We start from the raw sequence: 26399 nt of genomic DNA on the forward strand, positions 1-26399 counted from the left end.
GCAGGCTGCCCAGGGCATGTTCTCCCATGGCAATGACAGAAGCACAGGAGGACAAGCCCAACCTTGCAAGCTCATCTCAAGCCTCTGCTTGCATTGTATCCACTAACATGCCATTGGCCAAAGCAAGTCACATGATTGAGCCCAACGTCAAGGGACAGAACAGTACTTTCCATTCACCTAGCGTTGCCAGGCAGTCTCTTGGCCAAGCCCTGCATCGATAGGCAGCAACATGTTCCCTTCTCATTGAAGTGAAGGGGAGGAAATGAATAGATGCTGAATTAGCATGGCTGCTGTCATAAATGACTGGCTGCTGTCATAAATGACTACAAACTTGGTGGCTTAGAACAACAGAAATTTATACTCTCACAGTTATGGAGGTCAGAAGTTCAAAATCAGTATCACTGATAGGTGCTGATGGGGCTGTGCTCTCTCCAGAGGCTCTAAAGGAGAATCCGTTCTTGACTCTTCCAGGTTCTGGTGGCTGCTGGCATTCCGTGGCTTGTGGCCACATCATCATCGCAATCTTCAAGGCCAGCATCTTCAAATCTCTCTCTGCTCCTTCATCACATTGCCTTCTTTGCATATATGTCAAATGCCCATCTGCTTCTCTCTTATATGAACACTTGGGAGGGCATTTAAGGACCACCTAGATAATACAAATAATCATCCCCATGTCAAGATCCTTAACTTAATCATATCTGCAAAATCTTCACCATGTAATGTAATATTTATAGTTTTAAGGGATTAGGATCTGGCATCTTTGGTAGCCATTGTCTTCTTACTACCACTGCAATTCCTACAAATGTATATACTCATGTTGACTAAGAAATTTTTTTTTTTTTTTTTTTTTTTTTTTTTTTTTTTTTCAGTACGCGGGCTTCTCACTGTTGTGGCCTCTCCCCGTTGCAGAGCACAGGCTCCGGACGCCCAGGCTCAGCGGTCATGGCTCACGGGCCCAGCCGCTCCGCGGCATGTTGGGTCTTCCCGGACCGGGGCACGAACCCGTGTCCCCTGCATCGGCAGGTGGACTCTCAACCACTGTGCCACCAGGGAAGCCCTTGACTAAGAATTTTTTTTAAATCTTTTTTTTTGGAAAAATAGTGGATTGCTGTATATTTGGAGTGACTTCATATTTGGTAATTTAGTTGGATATTTCGGACTAGAAGGATTGGGAATTAGGGCTAATACTTGCATTTAGGTGTTCAAGTCTGAAATTCACATCCTTTAACAGCTCACCTGCTATCTTAGGCAACTCAGGCTGCTATAGAAAAATACCATAGACTGGGTAGCTTAAATGACAGAAATTAATTTCTCACAGTTCTGGAGGCTGGAAAGACCAAGATCAGATGCCAGATGATTTGGTTCTTGGTGAGTGCCCTCTTGCTGGTTTGCAGATGGCCACCTTTTTTGTGTGTGTCCTTACATGGTGGGAGGGGAGAGAGAGAGAGGGAGCTCTGGTCTCTTCCTCTTCTCATAAGGGCACTAATCCCATCATGGGGGCTCCTCCCTCATGACCTCATCTAAACCTCATTACCTCCCAAAGGCCCCACCTCCTAAAACCATCACATTGGGGATTAGAACTTCAATGTGAAAGTTTTGGGGACACATATTCAGTCCATACAACCTGCACAGGTCAATACCCCCCCCCTCCCACCCCCAGCTACCTTTAAATCCCTGCCTCCTTGAACTTTGACATTTCCTTTCTGAAAAGATAGAGAAAAAGGGACAATGAGAGATTAATTTCAGGATAGCTACTTGGGGCAACCAGATAGACAAAGAGACAATAAAAAATATATTTTATTGGTATCAGGCTAGAATCCTGCTTGGTTAGCTCAGCCTCTGGGGAGGAGGCCAGGTGACACATTGGGAATGATAAATACACTGTGGCTTTCTAAGAGGAGCCCCTAGTGCTACAGAATCCAGCTACCACTCTTCTGGCCTTAATGCTGTCTGAATGAAGAAGGCATTGGAATGTCCCCAAAGGTGAGAGGCTCTTGTGACTGATTTGATAATAATTTTTGGAGGCCTCCTTTGGAGGAGGGGAGCTGTGTAACTTAAGAGTTTTCAAGCACATGGCAGCTGAAGGAGGTGCCGCCTAAGAGGATGACCTGTGTTTTTTATTAAATATAAAGGAATCTTAAGGATGGAAGGAATAGGGTAAGTGTAATCTATTTGCTTAATCTTATAAATGAAGAAACTGAAGCCCCAATTGATTAAGCTTTGCCAAGTTCATATAATTAGCTCCAGAGCAGGGACTAGAACCAAGTCTTCTGAGACACCAGGCTCAGGGTTTTCCCACTGCAGCAACATAATAGACACTTTTTGGTTGGGCTTCCAGGCTTACAAGAATTTCTCTTTCTCCGGGGCCTGTTTGGGATATATGAGTATTGTCCTTATGGGTCATGGTTGTGTCGCATGGCCCTGTCTGTGACCAGGAGAGTGGGCGGGAGAGTCTCTCATGAACGTGGAATCTGAAACAGTGACACATGGAGAATGGCAGTTGATGGTGCTGGGTCACCTGGTGGCCATGCTCTAGAAAGAAGACAGCATGTAGGAGTATCGTGGAGTCTTGACTGTGCTACTTATTAGCATTGGGACTTTGGGCAAGTTATTTGACTTCTCTTTCCCTAGCTTCCTTACCTTTAAAATGGAGATAGTGGTACCTACCTCATGACATTGTTTTGAGGACTAAGTGAGAAAACACCTTTAAAATACATAGAACAGTTCCAGACACACAGTAAGTGTTCAACATATATCAGTTACTTATCTCTTGCTGAGGGCCAGGAGATGCCCTGGGCTCCTTTGCTTTCTGAGTCTGGTTATTCGGTTCTCCTTTTGATTCTAGGTGATAACCTGGGATCCTTTCAATAAATGTCTTTCTCCCCTCCTTTATTTAAGCAAATCAATCAGCTTCTGTTTCTTGAAACAGAAATAACTGAAACAATATTGATGTTCATGCATTACGGCTCCTACATTATTAGGAAAGTTACATATAGTGTGATGACTCTCAGCTAGGGTGTGTGTGTGTGTGTGTGTGTGTGTGTGTGTGTGTGTGTGTGTATGTGTACCCTGACAGTACAAAATGAGAGCACACATTCTGTTTGACAAAAAAATTAAAAATCAATATTTGAGGGAAGTAGTACTAAAAAGTAATTTGTACTGATGGTACTTTATATCTGTGCATGGAAGTGGAGCCAGTTAGATCTATATAAAGAGGGGATAGACAAATTGATCCAGATCATGATGTGTAGTGAAATGGATCATCATTAATATATTCAAGAGGTGGTTAGTAAGGCTTAAATTACCAAAATATTGACTTAAGCAACTTTATCTGACGATGCTAGTTGAGAAAATTGTTGCATTCCACCATATTTATTGGACTACATAGATCTTAATACATATAATATGCAACCATAAATAAAATTCAGCTGTTACATTTAGGAGAGAAAGATAATTTGATATCCTATATTCCATAACATTAAAGGGAGTGATTCCTAATATGCACCAAATACACTTTTGTTTAACAGCTTGCTGTCTTTGTACTTTACATAAATTAGATATATAGCAGCAGGTTCAATTAACTGTACAGAATAAAAATAGTAATTTCTAAAAGCAACTTCAGGACATTGCTGTGTATAATTCCACAAGATGCCTTCATGCCATTCAATGAATGTAATAAAGATGCTGGTAAAAATAGCGTTTGCATTGAATGTGGAGTAGAAAATAGAATCAGTGGGGATATTAATAAATACTAATCTACAAATGAATCTTCAAGTCTATTAAGAGTTTTAATGCTGCATTTGAAGCTCATAACTCCAGGCAATTCCCTGTCTAACTTAGCTTTGGCAAATGTTTATTTTGAGAAATGCTCAGTCATCTGTTTTACAAGCTGATTCTCTTTACACCTGAAACTTTCCATAAGAAAGTCGGCATAAAAATTGACTCCATTTTTAGGAAGGGTTGAGCCCATCTGCTTTAGGGTTAGGAACATACGCACAAAGAATATTGACTATTTGAACTGGAAGGAACCTGAGAGGCAATGGTACCTAGTCGTTCATTTATAGATTGTATTATAAATTGAGGCCCAGGGGCTTCCCTGGTGGCACAGTGGTTAAGAATCCGCCTGCCAATGCAGGGGACACAGGTTCGAGCCCTGGTCCAGGAGGATCCCATATGCCGTGGAGCAACTAAGCCCGTGTGCCACAACTACTGAGCCTGCGCTCTAGAGCCCGTGAGCCACAACTACTGAGCCCATGTGCCACAACTACTGAAGCCCACATGCCTAGAGCCCATGCTCTGCAACAAGAGAAGCCACCACAATGAGAAGCCCGTGTGCCACAATGAAGAGTAACCCCCGCTCACTGCATCTAGAGAAAGTCTGTGCACGGCAACGAAGACCCAACACAGCCAAAAATAAAAATAAATAAATTTATTTAAAAAAATAAATTGAGTCCCAGAGTGGTGGAGTACTTGTGTAAGATCACACAGGACTTTGGCAGAGCCGAGGTCATGTCTAGTCCCAGTCTAAGACTCTTTCTGCTACATCCATGTTAATTATCATTTTACCCATGAAGAGGTTGGACCTTGCAGAGGTTAAGTGACTTACCAAGAAGGTCAAATGGCTAGTTAATGGATGATGGTGACCAGCAGGCCTCCTGATGCTTTTCTGCTGGTTTTGATCAAAGTCTCTAACGATTTGATCCAGTGGGCCCTGAAAAACGTTCTGTGATTGAGAGATTATTTCTGTTATGTCCATCCAGGTATTTGAAATTTTATCTTAATGAAGAAGAAACTCCTTTTGCGCATAATTAGACATTAGGCTGAAAATAAAAATATCCTTGGGAAAAGGATTGGCTCAGATTTGTGCCAGAGTACCCTGGATTAGCCCAGGGCTCACCAGCCAGTGGGTACAAATAAAATCCCAGTAACATTAGGATCTCTGTGTTTTGGGCTCGTGGTTCCCCCTGGCATAGACAGAAGCAGGCTGGGACTCTTAGTTTAGGCTCTAAAATACCTGGCCACATAGGGGTGTAAATGATGACTAGGAATAGGAAGCAAAGGCACTAGAATCAAACTCTGCCTGTCATACCATGTTCCCTTTAGACAGTCCAGCTTACACCCAGGGGAGTTTCAACAACCTGGCAATTGCTTGATTTAATTCTGTTGCTCATTAGTATTAATGACTAATTTTTCTTTGTCTATGGAACTTGTCATTTCTCTCCTCCAGTTCATTCATTCAACAAATTTTTACTGGCCTCTGACCTACTGTGTTCCAGGAATTGGAGAAACGACAATGAACAGACAGATGTGGTTCCTGGCCTCATGGAGCTTGTGTTCTGGAGGGAGACACAGGCGATAAATACATACACAAACAAACATACCAAAGGTTTACAGATTATAATAAGTGCTAGGTAGGCAGTGCAAGGTGCTATATAAAGAATAATGGTGGGTGTGAGAGCAAGCATATTTTATGTGGGGTGCTCAGGAAGGTGTCTGGGGATAATGACTTTTTAACTGAGACCTGACAGATGGGGAGGGGCCAGTAGGACTGGCTGATGTGGGGATTCAAAAGCTGGGGTCCTTGACTCAATTTGGGACAACTTTCAAAGACCATTTCTGCTCCCTGTAGGATTAGCTGAGGTTTCTGTCCCACCCCACATTTCTTGCTCTTTTTACAGGCTTATCTCCTGTAGCCACAACCCAATCAACCTTCAGCATGCAACTCTCAAGCTTAGAGATTATTTTTAGGTAACTGAACCTAATATAGTTAGTACTGGGTGTGGTTCCAGAAAGCTGACTCTTAAATGGGATTTTAGATATGAATTACCGCGTACAGCTGGCAACATCCAGCACAAGTGGAAGATCCTCTAGCAGCCTGAGGCAGTGTAGTTGTGAAAACTTTCATTAGTGAGGAAAATGGTGACTTTCGGAACTGTGGAGTTGGGTGGCTCTTGCGAGTGCCATTAATTCCTTGAAAGAGCAACAGTGAGAGGCTTAGGTGATTAATCACCATTTCAAGGCAAAATGTGAAAGCCAGAGGGCCTCCTTGACAGTATTTAAGGAAACTCTAATCTCCTACAGTTGGAGAGCAGACCAAGTGGAGAACTTACTCTTAAGAGTAGCAGAGCTTCAGAGGGGGTTGAATTCTCCCCCTTGGTTGGTCTCCTGATCCAAGGCTGAGGACCTAACAGGGAAGGAGAGGGACCTGTCATTGAAATTGGGATATCTGGGTGGATGCATTTTAGAACTTTGAACCCCCATATTCTTCCAAACCTGCTTGATCTGCAGAAGTGGCCCACCCACCCTGTTAGAAAATAACAAGTTACATACCGACTCGTCGGTCCCCTTCTCTTAGTAGGAGAGCATGCAGAGGACTCAAATCAGGCAGGTGACTTACAAGACAGTGCTTGCTCTCTCTCAGATCTATGCCTCCCTCCCCTTTTTACCATTCTATCAATAACTAGGGTCAAGTTACATTATTAGCAGGCTGGGAAGAGCTAGACCTGCTAAGGGAAGTGAGAAACTAATACCCCAAAGGAGCTGCAGGATCTAGTCAGCATGGGGGTACATGAGAGCTGGGAGAGGGTACACGGGACTGGATCCTGAGGGATGTGGGGAACATGAGTTTTCCAATATGGAATTCTGTGATACATAATTCAACATATTAGCGGGAATTCTAGGGAATGGGACTAATATACAGCTCAGCTCTCAGGAGCTTGGCCAAAGTGAAGGCCTGCCTATACTAAGTGAAGTAGATGATGTGATAGACGCTGGAAAAAGGAATCAGAAGGGGCAGAGAAGCGGGCATGTTATAATGGATATACTATATAAGACTCGCCTGCTAAGTTCCATAGGAAACCCCAGAGGAGCTACAGCATTTATAAGAATCCCAGTGGAGACTTCTGGGATTCTTATAAATGCTGTAGCCAGGAATGTTGGTAGGAAATGCTTTCATAGAACAGGGCTCCCTGATAGCAGTTGGGGTGTTAGGATACTGAAAGGATAGAGGCCAGGTGCCTGAATCAAGGTGGCTAAAATGATAACAATGAGTAGTTGAAGCCCTAAAAGCAGCCGGGGTTGCAGGGGCAGCCTGTAGAGAAATGAGGAGTTTGTTAGCAGAACATGGAACACAATAGTCCTAGATGCAAGTTGGAAGGGAAACCAACAAGGGTATTGCTTACTTACACAAATCAAAAGAAATCACAAATGAATAATTAAGAGGCTTAGGGTCATCATCCCAATAATCATTTGTGATCTCTTGTCTGGTTTCTAGGCATTATTTTTCAGACCCAGAATCCACTGACCAACATAGCAGCAAGTATATTCAGTAGTAATTCCCCCAGTTCTTCCCCCAAAGGACCTATTTCCTCAACTGTGCGTTGGGGAAAGGGAAATACCAGGCCCTTTTGAGTAATGGTTAGACACAAAGTCTGTATTGATAGTGATAGCAGGGACCCAAAGGACAACTGTAGTCCCACTTTTAAAGTGAAGGTGTGCAGGGGGCCAGGTAATAAGGAAAGCCTGGCACAGGCCTAGATCACAGTGGGACCTCCGGATCCAGACCCACCTGATAATCATTTCCCTAGTCCCCAGGTGTGTAATTGGAACAAGCTTACCTGGGACTTCTCAGAACCCTCCTCACCTGAAGGGTAAGAGCTATCATTGTGGGGAAAGCCAAGTAGAAGTCTCTGGCACTGCCCCTCCCCCTTTCCCCCAAGAGAGTGAATCAAAACCAATACTGTCTGCCAGACATCAAAGACTTAAAGAAGGCAGGGATGGCAGTCCCTATCATATCCCCATTTCATTCTCCAGTATAACCTCTAAAAATCAGATGGATCATGGCAGATGACAGTGGATGACTACAGACTTTACCAACTACCTACCCCAGTGGTAGCTATGAGCCAGAGGTGAGTCTCTTTGCTGGAGCAAATGAACACAGCCTCGGGCTGTGCTATATGGTCATTAATCTTGCAAATAAGTTATTTTCCATCTTTATTAGAAAGGATTGTCAGAAACAATTTGCATTCAATGTAACAGACAAAAGTAACCATTTTTTTACTTTGTTCCACAGCCATACTAACTCTGTCCCTGCCCTGTATCATATTCTAGTCCAAAGGGACAAGAGCCATCTGGACATTCCTTAGAACATTACGATAGTCTGCTATATCGATGATGCTGTGTAAATCAGGTTAGATTACAAGAAATGGCAGGTATGTTGGAGGTTTTGGTAAAGCACACACACTCCAGATGGCAGGAAATAAACCCAGTGAAGATTGAGGGGCCTGTCACGTTAATGAAGTTTTTTAGAGTCCAGCGGCCTGGACCATGTTGGGAGATCTATAAGTAAAGGAAAACTCATTGCAACTTTCATCTCCCATTACCAAGAAAGAAGCACAATGCTTCAGATTCTGGAGACAACGTATTTTGTATTTTGGAGTGCTGTTCCTACCCATTAACAGGGCGTCATGGAAGGCTGTTTGCTTTGAGACAGGCCCAAAGAAGGAAAGGCCCAGGCTGTGATGGAAGCAGCTCTGCTGTCTGGGTCACATGGCTTGGCACCCCCTGTGGCACTAAAGGCATTGGTGGTAGAAAAAAAGCACTGTGTGATATTTATGGGAAGCACTGATAGGAAAATCTCAACATGGACTTCTAGGATTCCAGAGCTAGGCCATTCCATCTGTGGCAGAGAATTATACGTCATTCAAAAAAAAGTATCTGGCACATCTTTGGACCCTGGAAAAGACTGAGCAACTGACCATGGTACATCAAGGGGCCATGCACCCAGACCTGCCCATCATGAGCAGGCTGGGTCAGATCCTCTGAGTCACTGGCATGGTGGACCCACCAGCGCTCCATTGTAAAATGGCAGTGGAACACTCAAGATCAGGCTCCCACAGGACCAGAGGGTACAAATAAGCTGTAGGAGCAGATACTGCAGACTCCATAACACCCACCATTGTTGTACCAGCCTTTCTCCTACACTCATGTCTATGTCCAATCAGCAGTCCTTCATAACCAACCAGCTGACAGAGAAGGAAAATGCCTGAGTTAGGATTGGTCAGCTTGGTATATGGCTACAAGCCAAAGACAGAGAGTAGCTGCCCTCTAGATTCACTTGGCTATCTCTGAAAGGAAGGGGAAAGTACTCCAGTGGGAAGAGTTCCAGGTAGTGCACTGGGCCATCCAATTTGTGTGGAAAGTGAAGGGGTCCTATGCAGGAATGTATATAGACTCATGGCCTTGATGCTTGGTTAGAGGCTTGGGAGGAGAAAGACTGGAAGATCAGAGATAAGAAGGTCTAGATGGATCTATGGAAATGGGCATGAATTTTGTATTTCGTGTAAATGATCACAGGAGTTTATCTATCACAAAAGAGGTACAAAACAGCAAAGGTGTAAAATGACTCAGCCAGGTGACCTCAGCCCATCTGGCTTGGACCATCTCAGTGCTGGCACAATGAGTAAAAGAAAAGGATAGCCATGGTGTCGGGATCAGGGCAATTCATCAAGGTGGATCTAACTACATCCACTGCCTACTGTCCAACTGGCCAGCCACAGAGACCAATGCCGAGCCTTTTATATGGCACCATCTATTGAGGAGACCAACCAGCCACTTGGTAGCAAGTTGACTACATTGGATACCTTCTACCTTGAAACACGCAGCAATTCATCTTGACGAGTTGACACATACTCTGATTCTGAGTTTGCCTTATTGCTTGCAGGCCCTCAGCAAGCATTCATAACCTGCAGAGCATTTAATCTAGTTTCATGAGACCCTATATAGCATTGCTTTAGACCAAGGGACCCACTTTACAGCAAAAGGACATGTGACAATGGGCACATGGCCATGGGATCCGTTGGTCTTATCATTTACTGCACTACCCAGAAGCCACAAGAATGATAGAGTGGTGGAATGATCTTTTAAAGAATTTGCTTAAATGCCAGCTTGAAGATGATATACTGCAAAGATGGGACATCATCCTCCATTTAGGGTATGTGCCTTAAAGACCATTCTGTGGTATTCTCTAATAGGTGGAATACAGGAGTCTGGAAATCAAGGAAGTAAGAGGTAGGAGTGACGCCTTACCCAATCACTCACTTGGGGAATTGCTACTTCCCTTTCCCATAACTCTGAGTTCTGGGAATCTAAAGATCCTGGTCCCAGAGGAAAAATGCTTACTGTGTCCTTGGGGACACAGTAAGTGTCCCATTGAACTGTGGCTGCCACTTGGCTCATTTTGTGTTTCTTGTCTCAGACCAGCAGTCAAGGAAAGGAATTACATACTGTTATGAGTAATTCACCCTCATTATTAGGAAGACGTAGGGCTACTGCTACACAAAGAGAGCAGGAAGATGTTTGACTTCCAGGTGATGCACTGGGACACCTTTCCCAGTTTTAACAGAAAATAGGAAAGTACAACCGCTCTTGCCTGAAACTGACATGGGAACCAGGAGCTCCGAGATGAAAGTCTGGGTCATCCTACCTGATATGCCTACTGTTAGCAGGCAGCTTTCCATCTCAGAGTCTGTTTCCAAAGATCTCAATTTAAGACACTATCCAACTGGAAACATAAACCAGTTCTTTGATGCTTGAGCTGTTTGCATCTGGAGCACAGGCCTCTGTTGGGGGTTTAAATTCGTGAGCAATCATAATTATATGCCTAAGGGAAAATGTGTTGGTTTGGGGAACAAGGGAGGTCAGAGCTGGGGAATGTACAGAGAACTTGAACTGAGCCTTGTTGTGAGGGGGAATATGTGCAGTTTGTAACGTGGTGCCATGGTGTAAGGAACTCAGAGCAAAAGAGAGGGAGAGAGAGGAAGAGGGGTTCCCTGTCAAAGACATCCTGTCCTGCCTTTATTTTTGGCTTCATCTTTAACAAAGGGTTTTACCCTATATATTCAGGTAGCTGAATAGTTGTTGGAGAAGTACATCTGGGGCAAGGACCCCTTCCTGAGTATCATAAATCACACTCTCCTTTCCTTCTGAGCTATAAGGTGTGGCGACTCCGCTTTCTATCAGCTCTGATGGGAGGGTAACCTTTCTCACCTCATTCACCAGACTCTCCTGACTGTGGTCAAGTTGGATAAACAAAGGCCTCTGGGGGTGGGCAGTATTGGGGAGTATTCAGGGCACCCTTAGTAAACTCACTTGTGAGCTCTTGGTGGGGGAAGGAGGCTTGTGTGCGAGGAGGAGCCTTGGTGTTGGTGCCGCTTCTAGAGAGGTTATGCGTGGTCAGATGCCATCATCCGGGGCTGGAACTGCAGCCAGGTCCTCTCGTGAGCTTCATTCCAGCCCTCCTGGGTGGTACTCTGCCCCTAAGACCATGAGGACCACTCCAGGTTGTGCAAAAGTGGGTTCCCTGCTCAAGTCTGTAGATGGATTTCCAGGCAGAAAAATGTGGTCTGCAGCAGGGTCTGCCAGCTGCAGCTTGTGGGCTGGGGGAGTCGGGTGGAGAGAGGCCTGCTGGGTAGGCAGGGATTGTCATTTTTAGACCATGACTAAAAAGGAATCTGGATTTTCTCAGTTGTAAAAACTCTTCCCACTCTTCCCTTTCCCTCTCTGCAAGGTAACTGCAAAAGAATAAAATAACTCTGGAGTTATTTTATGTTCTCTTTTGATGGCCTAAAGTGAATTAGAAGCTGGAAACATTGTACATGGGAAACACTATATGTGTATTGTGTATTATATCTTAAGCTAAATGTTATATGAGAACAAATGGTTTAAGGGAATTTGAGCACATAAAAGAGGTTGACAATCATTTTAAGCCCAACATTTGGCCCAAATTAGCAATTTTCAAATATTCATGTTTATATTTAAATACAAAGATTTCTTATTTCAAACCAATTGCTGCTGATCAGTAGCATAACTTCAAATTTGTTACAGCCTACAGGAATGGGGAGGAGGGGAGGGCCAGAGGAAAATGGAAATTTTGAACTTGAAGTTAGAAGACCTTTGGTCTCAGCTTTTCCATGTACTAGCTGTATGACCTTGGGCAACTCACTTCTCTGTTTACTTGTCGATAAAATTAGAGTAATAATTTTTACCGTATAGGGATATGGGGAGGATCAAGAGAGATTATGAACGTGAAAGTGTTTAGAGAACCATAAGTTCTACACAGATGCTAATTCTTATTAGTGGGAATGTGTATGGAGGTGGTGCATGAGCTTTAGTAGGATTCAGGTGGCTTTGGGGAAAGCATCAGATATGAGTCACAAACAGGAATATGTATAATTCTGGAAAACATGGCTGTCATTGAATCCAGTTCCTAGTTCCACTGACTATTTTTCCATGAGTCCTATATCTCAACAAAAGCACATCTTTTTTCCCCACATTCTATGATTGTTATGTAGTTATTCACCTCTAACCTGCTGGCATTGAACAAGAAAGACTTCTGTTCCATCGTCTACTTCCCTTCCCTTGGAGATCATTACTGTCCCTTCTAGATTTATCCCTTAGGACTTTTTCAGCCTCTGGGACTCAAGCCAGGCCAATATTTTGCTGAAGAAACCCCAAGAAGATTCACCCCTAATTCTACAACACACTGGTTTCACAGAATACTCCACTGAAGCCATCAAATGTTGAGTATACAGGCATACCTTGTTTTATTGTACTTTGCATTTTTTACACATTGAAGGTTTGTGGCAGCTCTGCATCGAGCAAGTCTAATCAGTGCCACTTTTTCAAAAGATTTGCTTACTTTGTGTCTCTGTCTCACATTTTGGTAATCTGCACAACATTTCAAACTTTTTCATCATTATTACATTTGTTATGGTGATCAGTGATCTTTGATGTTACTATTGTAATTGTTTGAGGGTGCCGTGAACTGTGCCCATGTAAGACAGCGAGCTTAATCAATAAATTGAGTGTGCTCTGACTGCTTCACCGACAGGCCGTTCCCCCACCTTTCTTTGTCTTTTGGGCCTCTATTTCTCAAGACACAACAATATTGAAATTAGGCCAATTAATAACCCTACGATGGTCTCTAAGTGTTCAAGTGAAAGGAAGAGTCATACATCTCTCACTTTGAATCAAGAGCTAGAAATGATGAACCTTAGTGAGGGAGGCATGTTGAAAACCAAGTCAGGCTGAAAGCTAGGCCTCTCATGTGAAGCAGTTAGCCAAGCTGTGAATGCAAAGGACGAATTCTTGAAGGAAATTAAAAGTCCTATCCCAGTGAACAAATAAATGATAAGAAAGCAAAACAGCCTTATTGCTGATATGGAGAATGTTTTAGTGGTCTGGATAGAAGATCAAACCAGCCACAACATTCCCTTAAGCCAAACCTAATCCAGAGCAAGGATTCAATGCTGTGAAGGCTAAGAGAGGTGAAGAAGCTGCTGAAGAGGAATCTGAAGCCGGTAGAGGTTGGTTCATGAGGTTTAAGGAAAGAAGCCGTCTCCATAACAAAAAAGTGCAGGGTGAAACAGCAAGTGTTGATGTAGAAGCTGTGGCAAGTTATCCCAAAGATCTAGCTATGATAATTAATGAAGGGGACTACACTAAACAACAGAGTTTCAATGTAGATGAGATAACTTTTTGTTGGAAGAAGATGCCATGTAGTTCTTTCATAGCTGGAGAGGAGAAGTCAGTGCCTGGCTTCAAAGCTTCCAAGCACAGGTTGACTCTCTTGTTAGGGGCTAATGTAGCTGGTGACTTTAAGTTGAATGCAATGCTCATTTACCATTCCAAAAATCCTAGGGCCCTTAAGAATTATGCTAAATCTACTCTGCCTGTGCTCCTTCAATGGAAAAACAAAGCCTGAACGACAGTACATGTGTTTACAACATGGTTTACCAAATATTTTAAGCCCCCTGTTGAGAGCTACTGCTAAGAGAAAAAGATTCCTTTCAAAATATTACTGTTCATTGACAATGCACCTGGTCACCCAAGAGCTTTGATGGAGATGTACAATGAGATTCATGTTGTTTGCATGCCTGCTAACACAACATTCATTCTGTAGCCCATGGATCAAGGAGTAATTTTGACTTTCAAGTCTTAACATCTAAGAAATACGTTTTGTAATGCTACCTATAGTGTGATTCGTCTAATGTATCTGGGCAAAGACAATTGAAAACCTTCTGGAAAGGATTCACCATTCTAGATGCCATTAAAGATGTTTGTGATCCATTGGAAAAGGTAAAAATATCAACATTATCAGGAGTTTGGAAGAAGTTGATTCCTACCCTCATGGATGACTTTGAGAGATTCAAGACTTCAGTGGAGGAAGTAAATGCAGGTATTGTGGAAATAGCAAGAGAAGTAGAAAGCTTGATGGAGACTTATGACATAACTTTCTTGTTTCCTTTTCACTTAACTATACAGAAGAAAAGTAGAGCGGTGAGAAAACATGGCTGAAAGTTGTGAGAAGTTATATCAAAATTAAATTGTAAAGGAGGAAAATCACAATTTCCTAAGCTGAAACAACCACAGCTGGCAGTTGGGAAAAGCAATATAGGTTTTTGATTCTAAGTTGGCTTACAGTCCAAATCAATCGCAAGGAGGCTTTGGCTTGCAATGATTGTATATCTGGGTGATTTGGGAAAGAATGCTAAACAAATTCCAAGAGTAAGCCTACATTTTAAAAAAGTTATGATTGGTAAAATAAATGTTATTTACTCTTTTTATGTGTACTTAAATGTGGCTTATATAAAAGCTTGATCCATAAAAATCGCTGACCTTATTGGTTTCTATTGTTTAGGGGGAGAATAATGTTATACTTTTATTTTTTTAAAAAAATTTATTTATTTATTTATTTATTTTGGTGGTACGCGGGCCTCTCACTGTTGTGGCCTCTCCCGTTGCGGAGCACAGGCTCCGGATGCGCAGGCTCAGCGGCCATGGCTCACGGGCCCAGCCGCTCTGCGGCATGTGGGATCTTCCCGGACCGGGGCACGAGTGTCCCCTGCATTGGCAGGCAGATTCTCAACCACTGTGCCACCAGGGAAGCCCCAATACTTTTAAAAAACAATTTGGTAGAAGGATCCCAAATGTAATAGCATCTGAGAGGTAAAGACCCTTCCGTCTGGTACTGGTACAGCAATTCTACAACTGGGAAGTGAGGCAGGCATCCTAGGGGTGGGGTGATACCGCAGGCTTCTCCATTTCTTTTGGTGTTTTTGTCTCTTGATTTGGGTCTCTGATGCTTTTGCAGCACAGGTGATCTGCTTCTAGTTAAGAAGGGTCACCTCCCCACCAATACTCCCTGCCCTGGCTCGATCTCTGTGTGCTTATGGCTAATCTGCTTTGCCGAAGATGATGTCCATTAAACGGTAAACCATTTATTTTCACCTCCCATCACAGTTACTCCATAAATTGTCCATTTATTAACTTATTGGGAAAGGCCCTGGGATCTCTCTACCCAACACATGTCATTCTAGGCAAGGTTGTTTTCCCACTTAACCTCATTTCGTTTCTGTCTCTAAGACACATCTCTTTCCAGGACCTGTTGTTTTGAGCTACTCTTATCACACCTTGTCATGAGGCCCTGCTGATGAAACTCCTCAAGAAAACACATGGGACAGTCAGATTCAGCCATGGGCTAGCAGAGGAGGTGGCCATTTCTATGGCATATTTTGAGGGTCCCCAAAGGACTTGGTGCCGCCAGAACTATCAGGTGGTTCTCAGATTTTAATGTTGCAGATAAACTCTAGCAGTCCCTAAGCAGGGTCCCAGTGAAATTTTTCAAATGCATGCTTGTATTCTAAGACACAGAGTCCTATTCCTAACCAGTTATTGACTAAATAAAGTGTCCCGCCAGTGCTACAAGCTATGGGGTGGAGAGTGCTGGGGAAATGGTCATAGATCAGGACAAGATTGTGGGGATCCATGGCCAGCCTTGGGCCAGCCAGTTGAAGATGCCACATGCAAGGGAGGGGAGCAGCCACATGAGTGTTAGTAAGGTGACACTAAAGAGGAATGTGGCTGAATTTAAGTTTTGCTAGTAATGGCCTGCAGGGCTGTGTCTTGTTGTGGGTATTTAGACACAGGCTCTATAGGTCTTTAGAGAGGCATACTGATGGAGGCTGAACATTTTTTGTCTGTCTCCTAATGATGGTATAGGGATTTGTACCTTAGTTCACTTTCTTATTCTCAGTGATTTCTCTGTTGGGCAGATTTCACATCAGTTTAATGTGAGGTTTTCTCATGGAGGTTGTTTGTACCACAACCCAGCTCTTCCATACGTTCTAAATATCAGTACTCTCTTTGGTGGGTCTTTTACTTTTGATAATGATAGTAATAGTATCATTTATTGATTTTCTTCTGTTTTGTGTGGAGTGTACTTTCTATGTCCGTGTATACCTACATCTTTTTAACCAGCACAAAAACCCTACAAGATATTATTATTCCCATTTTATGAGTGAGGGAGTTGAGGCTTAGAGACTTGAGTAAGATCACACAGTGAATGGTGGAGGCGGAAGTGAACCCAGATCTCTGATTCTCCAAAGCCCCCATCTACCCCATGCACCATGCCATCCCTCCTAAACCATGAGCAAAAAGAGCCTTTGATTCTTTGCAGCCCCCCTCCAAGGTGACTTAAAGGATAGTGGCTGATGATTATGTAAATTGGTCCTTCACATTTTAAGGATTCCCACGTAACCTCATAAATGGCTCATAAATTTGATTTATTTTCATGGAAGACTCTTCTGATTCTATCACTTTAAGACACCGACATTTCTGTTTGAGAAATATTATTTCCCTCAGCCTTATGGCTGAGAGGCAGTCAAATCAACATATCCTAAATTCTGTTTTAAAGTAGTGATTAGATCCGACCCTGTATAGAACAAAAGGAAGTGAATTTAGAGTTGGAATTGATGGGTACCATATGGCCTGAAAAGAAAAAAAAAAAAAAAAAAAACTTTCAGCAGGAGAAAGTTAAGCTTGAGTGTCATCTAAAGTTGTACAAACTAAAATTTCAGTGTTGACCACTGCTCTGCTGCAGTTTTCTCTCTTCCTCCTACCCTGTAATTAATTAGGGTTTGGGCTAAGACAATGAGGAGGGAGGTATCAATGGAGTAGAACAGATGAAGGGTTGGGTAGAAGCCTTGTTGAGGTTTGAGTGAAAATTTGGCTCGAAGTTTCTTTACATTGTTTGTGTTTTGTTTCAGACTTCATGGTACTGGAATTAAAAAATCTGTCTGTGTGTGGTGTTAATGTATTTAACAGCATGATTGATTTAACAGAGACTCAATGAGGCTGACCAGAGGACCACTCAATAGCAGAATGTCACACTCGAGGAGCGCGTTCCATTTTCTAGTAGCCAGTGTGTGTGGGTAAAACAACGGCTTCCTGGCCTTGCTCCTGTCCCCGCGCCCCTCCCCATTTGCTGATGAGCTGTGTCTGATGCCTGGCAACGGCGCCATCACGAGAGGGGGGTGGCCGGAGAACCGGCAGCACCGTTACACCTATTACTCTAAATTGAAATATTGGAAATATAAATAAAAGATTGTCATGGCTTTCTTGGTTTGAGAAGAAAAAACTTTTCAACAGCAGTGTTATTCAATTCAGCTCCTGCTTTCTTTGGCAGCAGCTCGTGGAGGAGAATGGGATGTGAAAGGGGGTGGAGTGATAGTGGTGCCTCCAGTGTGGGCTCCTTAGTCAGCAGCTGGAATCATCTGGGGTCAATCTGTGGCCTCCCCCCACCATGTCTCCACTGCAGCAGGAATACTCGAGGCCCCCAAATGCATATTGAACCCTCAGATATATCCAGAGGAATGACTTGAAGAGCCAGTTTCCAACGCACAGAAAAAGTCTTTTCACTCCCTTGGTGCAAAGGTGATGTTTCTTTGGTTCAGGAGGACCCATGGGTATAGCTCCCCACCTTGGAAGTGAGACCATTAGACTCATTCCGCTAACTCTCCTGAAATCTAAAATATATTTCTTTATGCATTGGCAGGGAGGAACAATCCTCAGTCCTATAGTGCACTCACCCTCCACTTGGCTTTGCTCCACACCCGTCTGGAGTGTCCTGGCCGGTGTGGTCGGAAGCTGGGCTGGGACCGAGTGTTTGGCATCGGGCTGGATGTCGTAGGAAGAGCTGATAGCGTGCAGTGGTCCGAGCCAGTCTCTGCCTTACCAGCTGGCAGGGAGACTGAAGTCGTCATCCGCGCTATTGGCAGAGCTGGGCCCACCAGTAAATCTTGGGAAGGGAAAGCTAGAAAGGACTTTGGAGTCATTTGAGTTCATTCTTTTCATTTTATAGTCAGGGAAGCAGGCCAGGGAGGATGAGTGACCAGTCTAAGACCGCAGAGCCCTTGGTGCAGACCTGGGGACTGGCGTCTGCTCTCCTGGTCTCGGTTCCTTGGCCTGGCTCACCGCACCACTTCTCCTGGAGGCCTGACTGGGCCGGCTCCTTGGGATTTGCTGAATCCTGGTTGTGCCATAGCAGGGACTGGCTGAGGGCGGGGAGTCCTCAGGAAGCAGCTGCCTTGGAGGGACTCCCCATCCCCTGCCCCACCACTTTGAACCGCGGACATGCCTGTTTAGCACCTTCTAGGAGGTAAAAGAGAATGAAGCCAATTATGCATCCGGAATACTGGAACCTTCTTTTCCACACACGATTCTCTGGTCTCCCATGGTGTATGAGTTGCTTGTTGAATTAATGTTTGCCTGTCTGGAGTGCCAGAGGAATAGACATTATAGGCCAATTAGAGAGAAAAATCAAACCAACCAGAGTTGTCCTTTTAAAAATTAAGAGTCCTTTTTATGTGCTGTGGAGGTGTCGGCATTATCATAAAGACTAATTAGGACATTTTACAACATCCTGGTAACGGAGGAAACAATCTTGTTGGTAACTTTAAAGATTATTAAGCATCTTGAGCACTCGAGGTCAGATATTTAAGACGCTTTCTGTGCTCACCTGCTGTTGCTGCAGGAAGTATTTTATTGTCCCATAAGAAGAAAGGAACATTTTGAAGGCATAAATGCCTAGTTGTAATGGACGGTCCTGCACTTTGCAAAGCCCTAAAACAGGGTCTCTAGGAAAAGCTGGCTGTGACTTGAGATGAGATTTGTCACATTGTGTTCCATCGGTCTGCACTGAAGTCAGTTTCCATCTTGTCCTCCTGGAGAAAAGAAAGCTCCTCGAAGGCAGACATTATGAGGAGGGTGTGTTCTGGCGTTGGCAGCAGAAACAAGGAAAGCAGACAGTGCATCTTCCTATTAAAAATGCTGTTTTTCACTTATGGGCAGATGCTTCTCCTATACTCCAGCAAACACGTCCAAAAGCACCGAAGGAAGTAAGGGTGGAGAGGACACGGGGGTCCACGGAGAGTTTATGGGGAGAGCATGTGTATGATTTGCCCATTCCTCCTAGAAATCACATTGTTCCTAGAAATGAATTGGAACACACTTTTGGAACTTGATTGAAGACAAAAGGTGCGTGGCGGATGCAGGTTGGATGCTTCAGTTGCGTGCCATTGTCATTTAAAAAACTGCGTATTGTCTTGAAATTCAAATGTCCTTTAACAAACAGGGAATTGGTATCAAGGTCAGACAAAGCAGAAGGGTAATTTTAAATGTCACAGATGTATCTAATGCTCGTAAGATCTCCGTGCAGAGATTTCCAGAAAACTAAAGGAAATCTTAAAGAATTCCTGATCGAAGGCTGTGTGTTTAAAGTGTCATTTATCTGTGAGTCTGTTGGAAAGCCTTTCACATTTTCAGCAACTTTAATTGAGACTAAAACCACACAATTAGGCTCTGCTTAGTTATCAGTGAGAACACTAGCTATTTACTTTGTAGTCTTAATGATATAACAAGTGTCAAGAAAACACAGGGCAGAGTTAAGACTTAAGTCTCGGCATTGTGCTCTGGGATTTTGCCACGTGAACTATTCACATTTATTGGGGTTTTTATAGTAAAATTTCAGAATATGGTTCTGAAACTACCATTTCCTGCTGACCAGTCTGCCACACTGCAGCTTTCAAACAACAGTTTCTCTTTTTAAAAGGTTATTTCTCACTGTAAATATAATGCAGTCTTATTAAACAGAATCTGAAAAAAAATCACCAACATACACCACACACACAAACATTGTTCCTGTCTTTGTGGATTTCTTTTAACCTTTTCCCTGTTATTAATCAGTTTATTTACGATTTGTGTCATTGTAACTACAGTATTTATGCAATTTTATATCCTGCCTTTTTCACCGAATATAGTGTAACCTTTATCCATGTTATTTTATGGTATTTGTAAACATAATGTTTAATGGCCTCATAATCCCTTTATTAAGTGAATATATTATAGTTTGCTGAATCAGTCCTCTTTAAGACCCATTTGTTGCTTCCAGTTTTTTTGGAGAGGTTACGCAGCTGCCAGAGGAGGAACCCTTCTCTCAATTCTGGCTTGAAACCCTTCTCTAAATTTGTGTTTTTCTGCCATTCCAGACTGCAGATATGCAGTGTATGAGTGTGTTTTATACACTCCAGCCACCAGGAGTCTTGCTTCCTATTTGAAAAGCCTCGACTAATTTGATAGATCACAAATGGGATTTTAGATTAACTTGCATTTCTTTTGATTACTACTCAGACTCTTTTTTCCTTTTCATATTTTGTCAACTAGTTGTACTTGCTTAATTATGCAAATTTATTTCTCAGTTTACGTCTTTATTTCAGTTATTTTACCTTATTATATACAGAAGCTTAAAATTTGTATGTAGTTTAATCTATGCAGTTTCTCTTTTTGGCTTTTTCTAAGCTTTTAAGCTTAGGAATTTCTTTTCACTCTAGGAGTTTGACAGATATTCAGTTTGGTTGCCTTTTAGTTTCCTTCTATGGCTTAATCCTTTTATATTTTACTCTTTAGTGCATCTGGCATGTGTTTTGGTGTATGGTGTGAGAAACGGATATGAATTGTTCTTGTTCCCAAATTGTGAATCTATTTTGTTTATTGAATCCCTCTTCTTTTCTGAATTGTGATGTCTTCTTTATTATATATCAAAATTTTTAAATTGCATGTTTTCATAAGAAATATACCGAAAGCTATTGGGATTACTTTTATTTATGTATTTTTTTTGGTATTGTGGCAGGTTATTTCAACTAGACAGTTATGTGACTTGCTTTGTAGTAAAAGAAATTGGATAATTGTAGACAACAGCCTGAAGTATGTAGGGAGCCCCAGGAATGTCTAGAGAGTGCAAAATCTGGAGCACCCTGTCTAAATTAGGGGTGCTTATCAGAATCATCTATGGAACTTAAAAAAATATATAATCTTGGATTCTGCCCCCAGAACTTTTCATTCTGTAGGTTTTAGGAGATGTCTGAGCATCCCTGTTTTTTTTGTTTGTTTGTTTGTTTTGTGGTATGCAGGCCTCTCACTGCCGTGGCCTCTCCCGTTGCGGAGCACAGGCTCCAGATGCCCAGGCTCAGCGGCCATGGCTCACGGGCCCAGCCGCTCCGCTGCATGTGGGATCCTCCCGGACTAGGGCACGAACCCGTGTCCCCTGCAACGGCAGGCGGATTCTCAACCACTGCGCCACCAGGGAAGCCCATCCCTGTTTTTAAAAAGCTGCACAGATGGTTCTGATGTGTATCTCAATTGAGAACTATGGTCTAGAACAGGGGTTAGTAGACTATGGACCACATACCAAATCCAGCCTGCCGTATGTTTTTATACGGCCCATGAACCAACCATTTACATTTTTAAATGGTTGAAAAAATTTTTTAAAGACTATTTCATGGCATATGAAATTCAAACTCCAGTGTCCAAAAATGAAGTTTTTTGGAATCCACCCATGCTCATGAGTTTATGTATTATCTGTAACTGTTTTCCCACTACAGTGGCAAAGTTGAGCAATTATAACAGACTTTAGGGCCCACAAAGCCAAAAATATTTACCATCTGGCATGTTACAGGAAAAGTTTGTGACCCCTGGCCTAGAGTAGTGAAATGAGACTCAGAATTCCTTGGTTCTAAGGTATTACTGAAGTGCTGTCCCAGAATGATTTGCTTTCCATTTCAGAAGCAAAATTACTATAGTTATATCAAGGTTCTAAAGAGAAGAAACAGAGCTGAAAGAGATTATAAACTGTAGATCTTCCATTTATGGCAATAAGGTGAATTCTATATCCTGAAATCCTGCTACAATATAGCCCAAATTGCTGTGTGGAATAGAAATAAACCACTCTTTAAATGCATGGCTGAACTGGAAAGAAAGTAAGGGTAAATTTCAGATGCATCAAACAAAGAAGAAAAGCAAACTATATATATGTATAACTGAGTCACTTTGCTGTACAGAAGAAATTAACACAACATTGTAGATCAACTATACTTCAATAAAATTTTTAAAAAAATTTAAAAAGAAGGAGAAGGAGAAGAAAACAAACCCAGCTAGTCGAGAGTGCTCTGAAGCTGGCAGCTGCCTTAAGGGAATCTTCGGATCTCTGGCAACTACTGGGCGGGGGTGGGGGTGGGAGATAGGACACAAAGCCTTGGGCCAAGGCAAAGTAGAGAGTTGAATTGTACTGTCCCCCATACCCCTTACCTCCCATGACACTGGGACTCTTGAGGATAACATCGTTACTGACCTAGAAAAACAAGGCACGCAAAGGAAGACAACAAAGAAACATGCTGTCTCAGTCTTTGGTTCAGGGTAAGGAAAAAAATTCTCCACTGCAGATTCATAACGCAAATCCAGCTCCCATGCAGATTTGGGGCCTGGATTCACACAATGTGCAAGGTATGAAGATTCCAAGAGTTTATTTTCAAGTTGGTCGTGCCCCAGGGACCTGGCAGCAGCAAATCTCTATCTTCTCTGGAAGAAGAAACGCTCACCACGTGCCTCCTATAACTACCACATATAAAGTTCCAAAAGACATGAACTCACACAACAATAGATATACAAATACCAAAACACATGAGGGACTAAGGCACCATGAGTGAGAGTCAGAACAAACAACAAATAGCAGAAGGGGTCCCCGAAAGACTTCGGATAAAGGAACTACTGGATACAGAATGTAAAGTAGCCATGTTTGATCAGTTTAAAGAATTAAAAGAGTAAGTCACAAGTCTGAGTAAGGAGCAAGAGATCATTCAAAATGACCAACAGACTGGGAGAAGAATGAGGTAGAACTTCTAGAAATAAAAAACCATAATACTTAAAATAGTATACCATGTCAATTTAATCCACTGTCCCACCTTTCAGGAGAACAGTCAACTACGACTACCCGACATGGGTGGTGTAGGTAGAGATAAGATAGAGCTGGAATGAACTATAGAGTGCTCTGAAAGACAGGCTGAAGAGTTCGGAACTTATTCTGTGTGCCGTGAAGAACCACTGACATTTTTTGGGCAGGAATGGTGGCGGTGGTCATGGGGGGATTCAGGGTCCCATCCTATTTAACCCCAAGCCTACCATCTTTCAGAACACACAAATATGACCCTTCTTAAGAGACTCAGGGACCTTAAATATTGCAGCTAAATTTCAGGGTGAAAATAGGTGGCCATGTGGGGCAAGTGGCAGGTCTAGCCTATCACCAAAGTGACAAAATAGAAATTAATGGATGTAAGCATGGCCATGAAGAGGCAGGAAAAGGAAGAGCAGAAACCCAAGGGAAAGACACAATGGGCTAAGAGAGTAGAGAAGTTTTGTAGGCAGAGGTGGATTGTGGCAAGGTGAATAGGGAGGTCAGTTAATAATGGTTGAAGGTGAAAGTGGGAAAATAGTAGAGTGAATATGTAGGTAAGTGGTTGCTGACTGAACTTAAGGACATGTAGTATCAGCACCAGGGACTTACCAGTAAAGCAATGTTTTGTGGCTCTGGGAACTTAAGTGGCTGGGAGGGGAGAGAGTTTCTCATTCGTTCTCTTCATTCTGAAGATCAAAGCCTTGATTTTATGATCATTCTAAACTTTGTTAGTATCATTTCTCTAACATTTCTTATTTTTTTTTTTTTTTTTTTTTTTGCGGTATGCGGGCCTCTCACTGCTGTGGCCTCTCCCGTTGCGGAGCACAGGCTCCGGACGCGCAGGCCCAGCGGCCATGGCTCACAGGCCCAGCCACTCCGTGGCATGTGGGATCTTCCCGGACCAGGGCACGAACCCGTGTCTCCTGCATCGGCAGGCGGATTCTCAACCACTGCGCCACCAGGGAAGCCCCAACATTTCTTATTTTTGAAAGTCCCTCATGAACCTCTTTTTTGTACATTCATTGCTCTAATTGATGTTGTTACAATTATGACGCTACAGCTCCCCTGCCCCTACGTTTCTGCCCCCACCTTCTGAAGGCTAATTTTTAAAAAATTTGCCCAGGCAGCTCCAGAGAGGTTCTCTGATTCTTCTTACATCCTGTGTTTTCTGCCTGATCTTTGTAGGTTAATTTCACTGTGAGATCGCATGCAATTAATGAGACCTATTATGTTAATGAGCACAGAAGTTATTTAGTAATTATGTTAGCAATGAAAACAGTTATGGGTTGTTACATTTACTATTAAAATAACAAGCTGAGGGTTGAATTTATGTCTATAGTTCAATTAAAAAGAAATTTAAACATAGAATTGTGAGCAAGTGACTGGTATGTAGAAGACAAAAAATGTGTTTATACGTGTAAAAGTTAACAGGTATCAACCTCACCAGTAAATGTGGTACAAAAAAGATTTTGACCCAAAGAGACTTTGTACAGGGTGATCTTAGGTATTTTTTTTTTTTTTTTAATTATTTATTTATTTGGCTGTGGCAGGTCTTAGTTGCAGCACATGGGATAATAAATTGCGGCGTGTGGGATCTAGTTCCCCGACCAGGGACTGAACCTGGGCCCCCTGCATTGGCAGTGCAGAGTCCCAGCCACTGGACCACCAGGGAAATCCCTTAGGTATTTTTTAAGAAAAGCAAAACTGTGAAAAAAACACTCCAGTTTGGAAGGACACCAGTGGATAAGATATTGGGACCTTATGATAGACTCTTAACGTCAAGGTCAAGAAAATATCAAATATCAACATAGAACAAAAGCCATAACCAGATCAGGTGACTTGCCTTCTTGGTCACTGGATAGCCATTGACTTTTTTCTTTTTTTGCCGTATGCGGGCCTCTCACTGTTGTGGCCTCTCCCGTTGTGGAGCACAGGCTCCAGACGCGCAGGCTCAGCGGCCATGGCTCACGGGCCCAGCCGCTCCGCGGCACGTGGGATCTTCCCAGACCGGGGCACGAACCCGTGTCCCCTGCAACGGCAGGTGGACTCGCAGCCACTGCGCCACCAGGGAAGCCCAGCCACTGACTTTTGACAGTTCGTTTTACCCTCTTAGTATCTCAGTTTCCTAATCTATCAAAAGAGGCTTTAAGGTCTATGGAAATGAATATTTGTAGAGGCCTTGACAACCACACACCAAAGCAACCAAGGCTATTCTCTAGAGTTGGTCTAAGTATCAATGAAGTGTGTGTGTGTGTGTGTATATGTGTATGCATGCTTGCTCATAGACGCATGCAGACATGAGACTAGGCAAAATTCTATAATTAGTCTTGTTTGCAATGAGAAATCTTTGTCTGTAAATGATTTGTCTTAAAATCTCCTTCTGAAGACATTTGCATTGTGCCTTGCAAAAACTATCTGTTGTTAATGGCAGAGCAGGCTATGAGGGCATGTCTGAGTTCTGGGAAAGAGCGTCATGATCAATAAGCCATGTCTGCCGTGGCCAGCCCTTTACAATCACTTCTGATTTCTTGCATTTTCTTTATTATTATTATTTTAAAATTTGGTCTAAAAACTTTTTTGGACACATATCCATTTTACATCAGTTTTCTTCTCTTTGTTTTGCTTGGACTCACCGACTTTTGACCTGGGAGGGACCCTAGAGCTCATCTAATCCAACTGTATCATTTTACAGATGACAAAGCTGAGGACCAGAGAGGGGAATGTATTTGTCCAAACTTACAGGGGCGATTTGTAGCAGATTTGGAACTAGAATTCCAGTCTTTGACTCCTCGTAAAATGGTTTCTCTGCCCTAAGCTTTCCAGGACTCATCGTAAGGTATGTCATAATAGTGTATCGTTTTATCCTGGTAAAGCATTTTACAACGTTTGAAGCACTTTCATATATATCATTTCACTGGACCCTTATAACATCCAATAAGATACACTCAGGCAGTTTTTTCTATATGTTAGCTAGGTGAGAATCCTGAAATTCCCTTGTTCGAGGTCACATGATGAGTAAAAGTTAGCAGTGCTATTAGAAGCCAGTCTTTCCAGTTCTGGCTTACTGCTCTTGCATTGCTCCATGATATAGGACAAATGGGATGAGATGATTGGGATTTATTTCAAAAACTCAAAAGCTGCTTTAAATTTACCCTGTAAGTATTTTTTCAAAATACCAATTCATCACATCTAAGAATTTCCCTTCGGCATATTTTGCACGGACCCTACACAATCTCTGCAGTAGCAGGAAGAAGCAGACTAACACTTGGGCTGTAAA

General features: G+C 42.8%; 1 non-coding gene across 1 annotated transcript; it reads right to left on the minus strand.

The window, feature by feature from the left end:
- Positions 1 to 24721: 24721 nt before the first annotated feature.
- On the minus strand, positions 24722 to 24794 carry TRNAG-GCC (transfer RNA glycine (anticodon GCC)). The gene has a single exon. It is a non-coding gene; the product is annotated as a tRNA-Gly (tRNA).
- Positions 24795 to 26399: the final 1605 nt, after the last annotated feature.

Source organism: Kogia breviceps, chromosome 2, assembly GCF_026419965.1.
Source record: "Kogia breviceps isolate mKogBre1 chromosome 2, mKogBre1 haplotype 1, whole genome shotgun sequence".
Lineage (NCBI taxonomy): Eukaryota > Metazoa > Chordata > Mammalia > Artiodactyla > Physeteridae > Kogia > Kogia breviceps.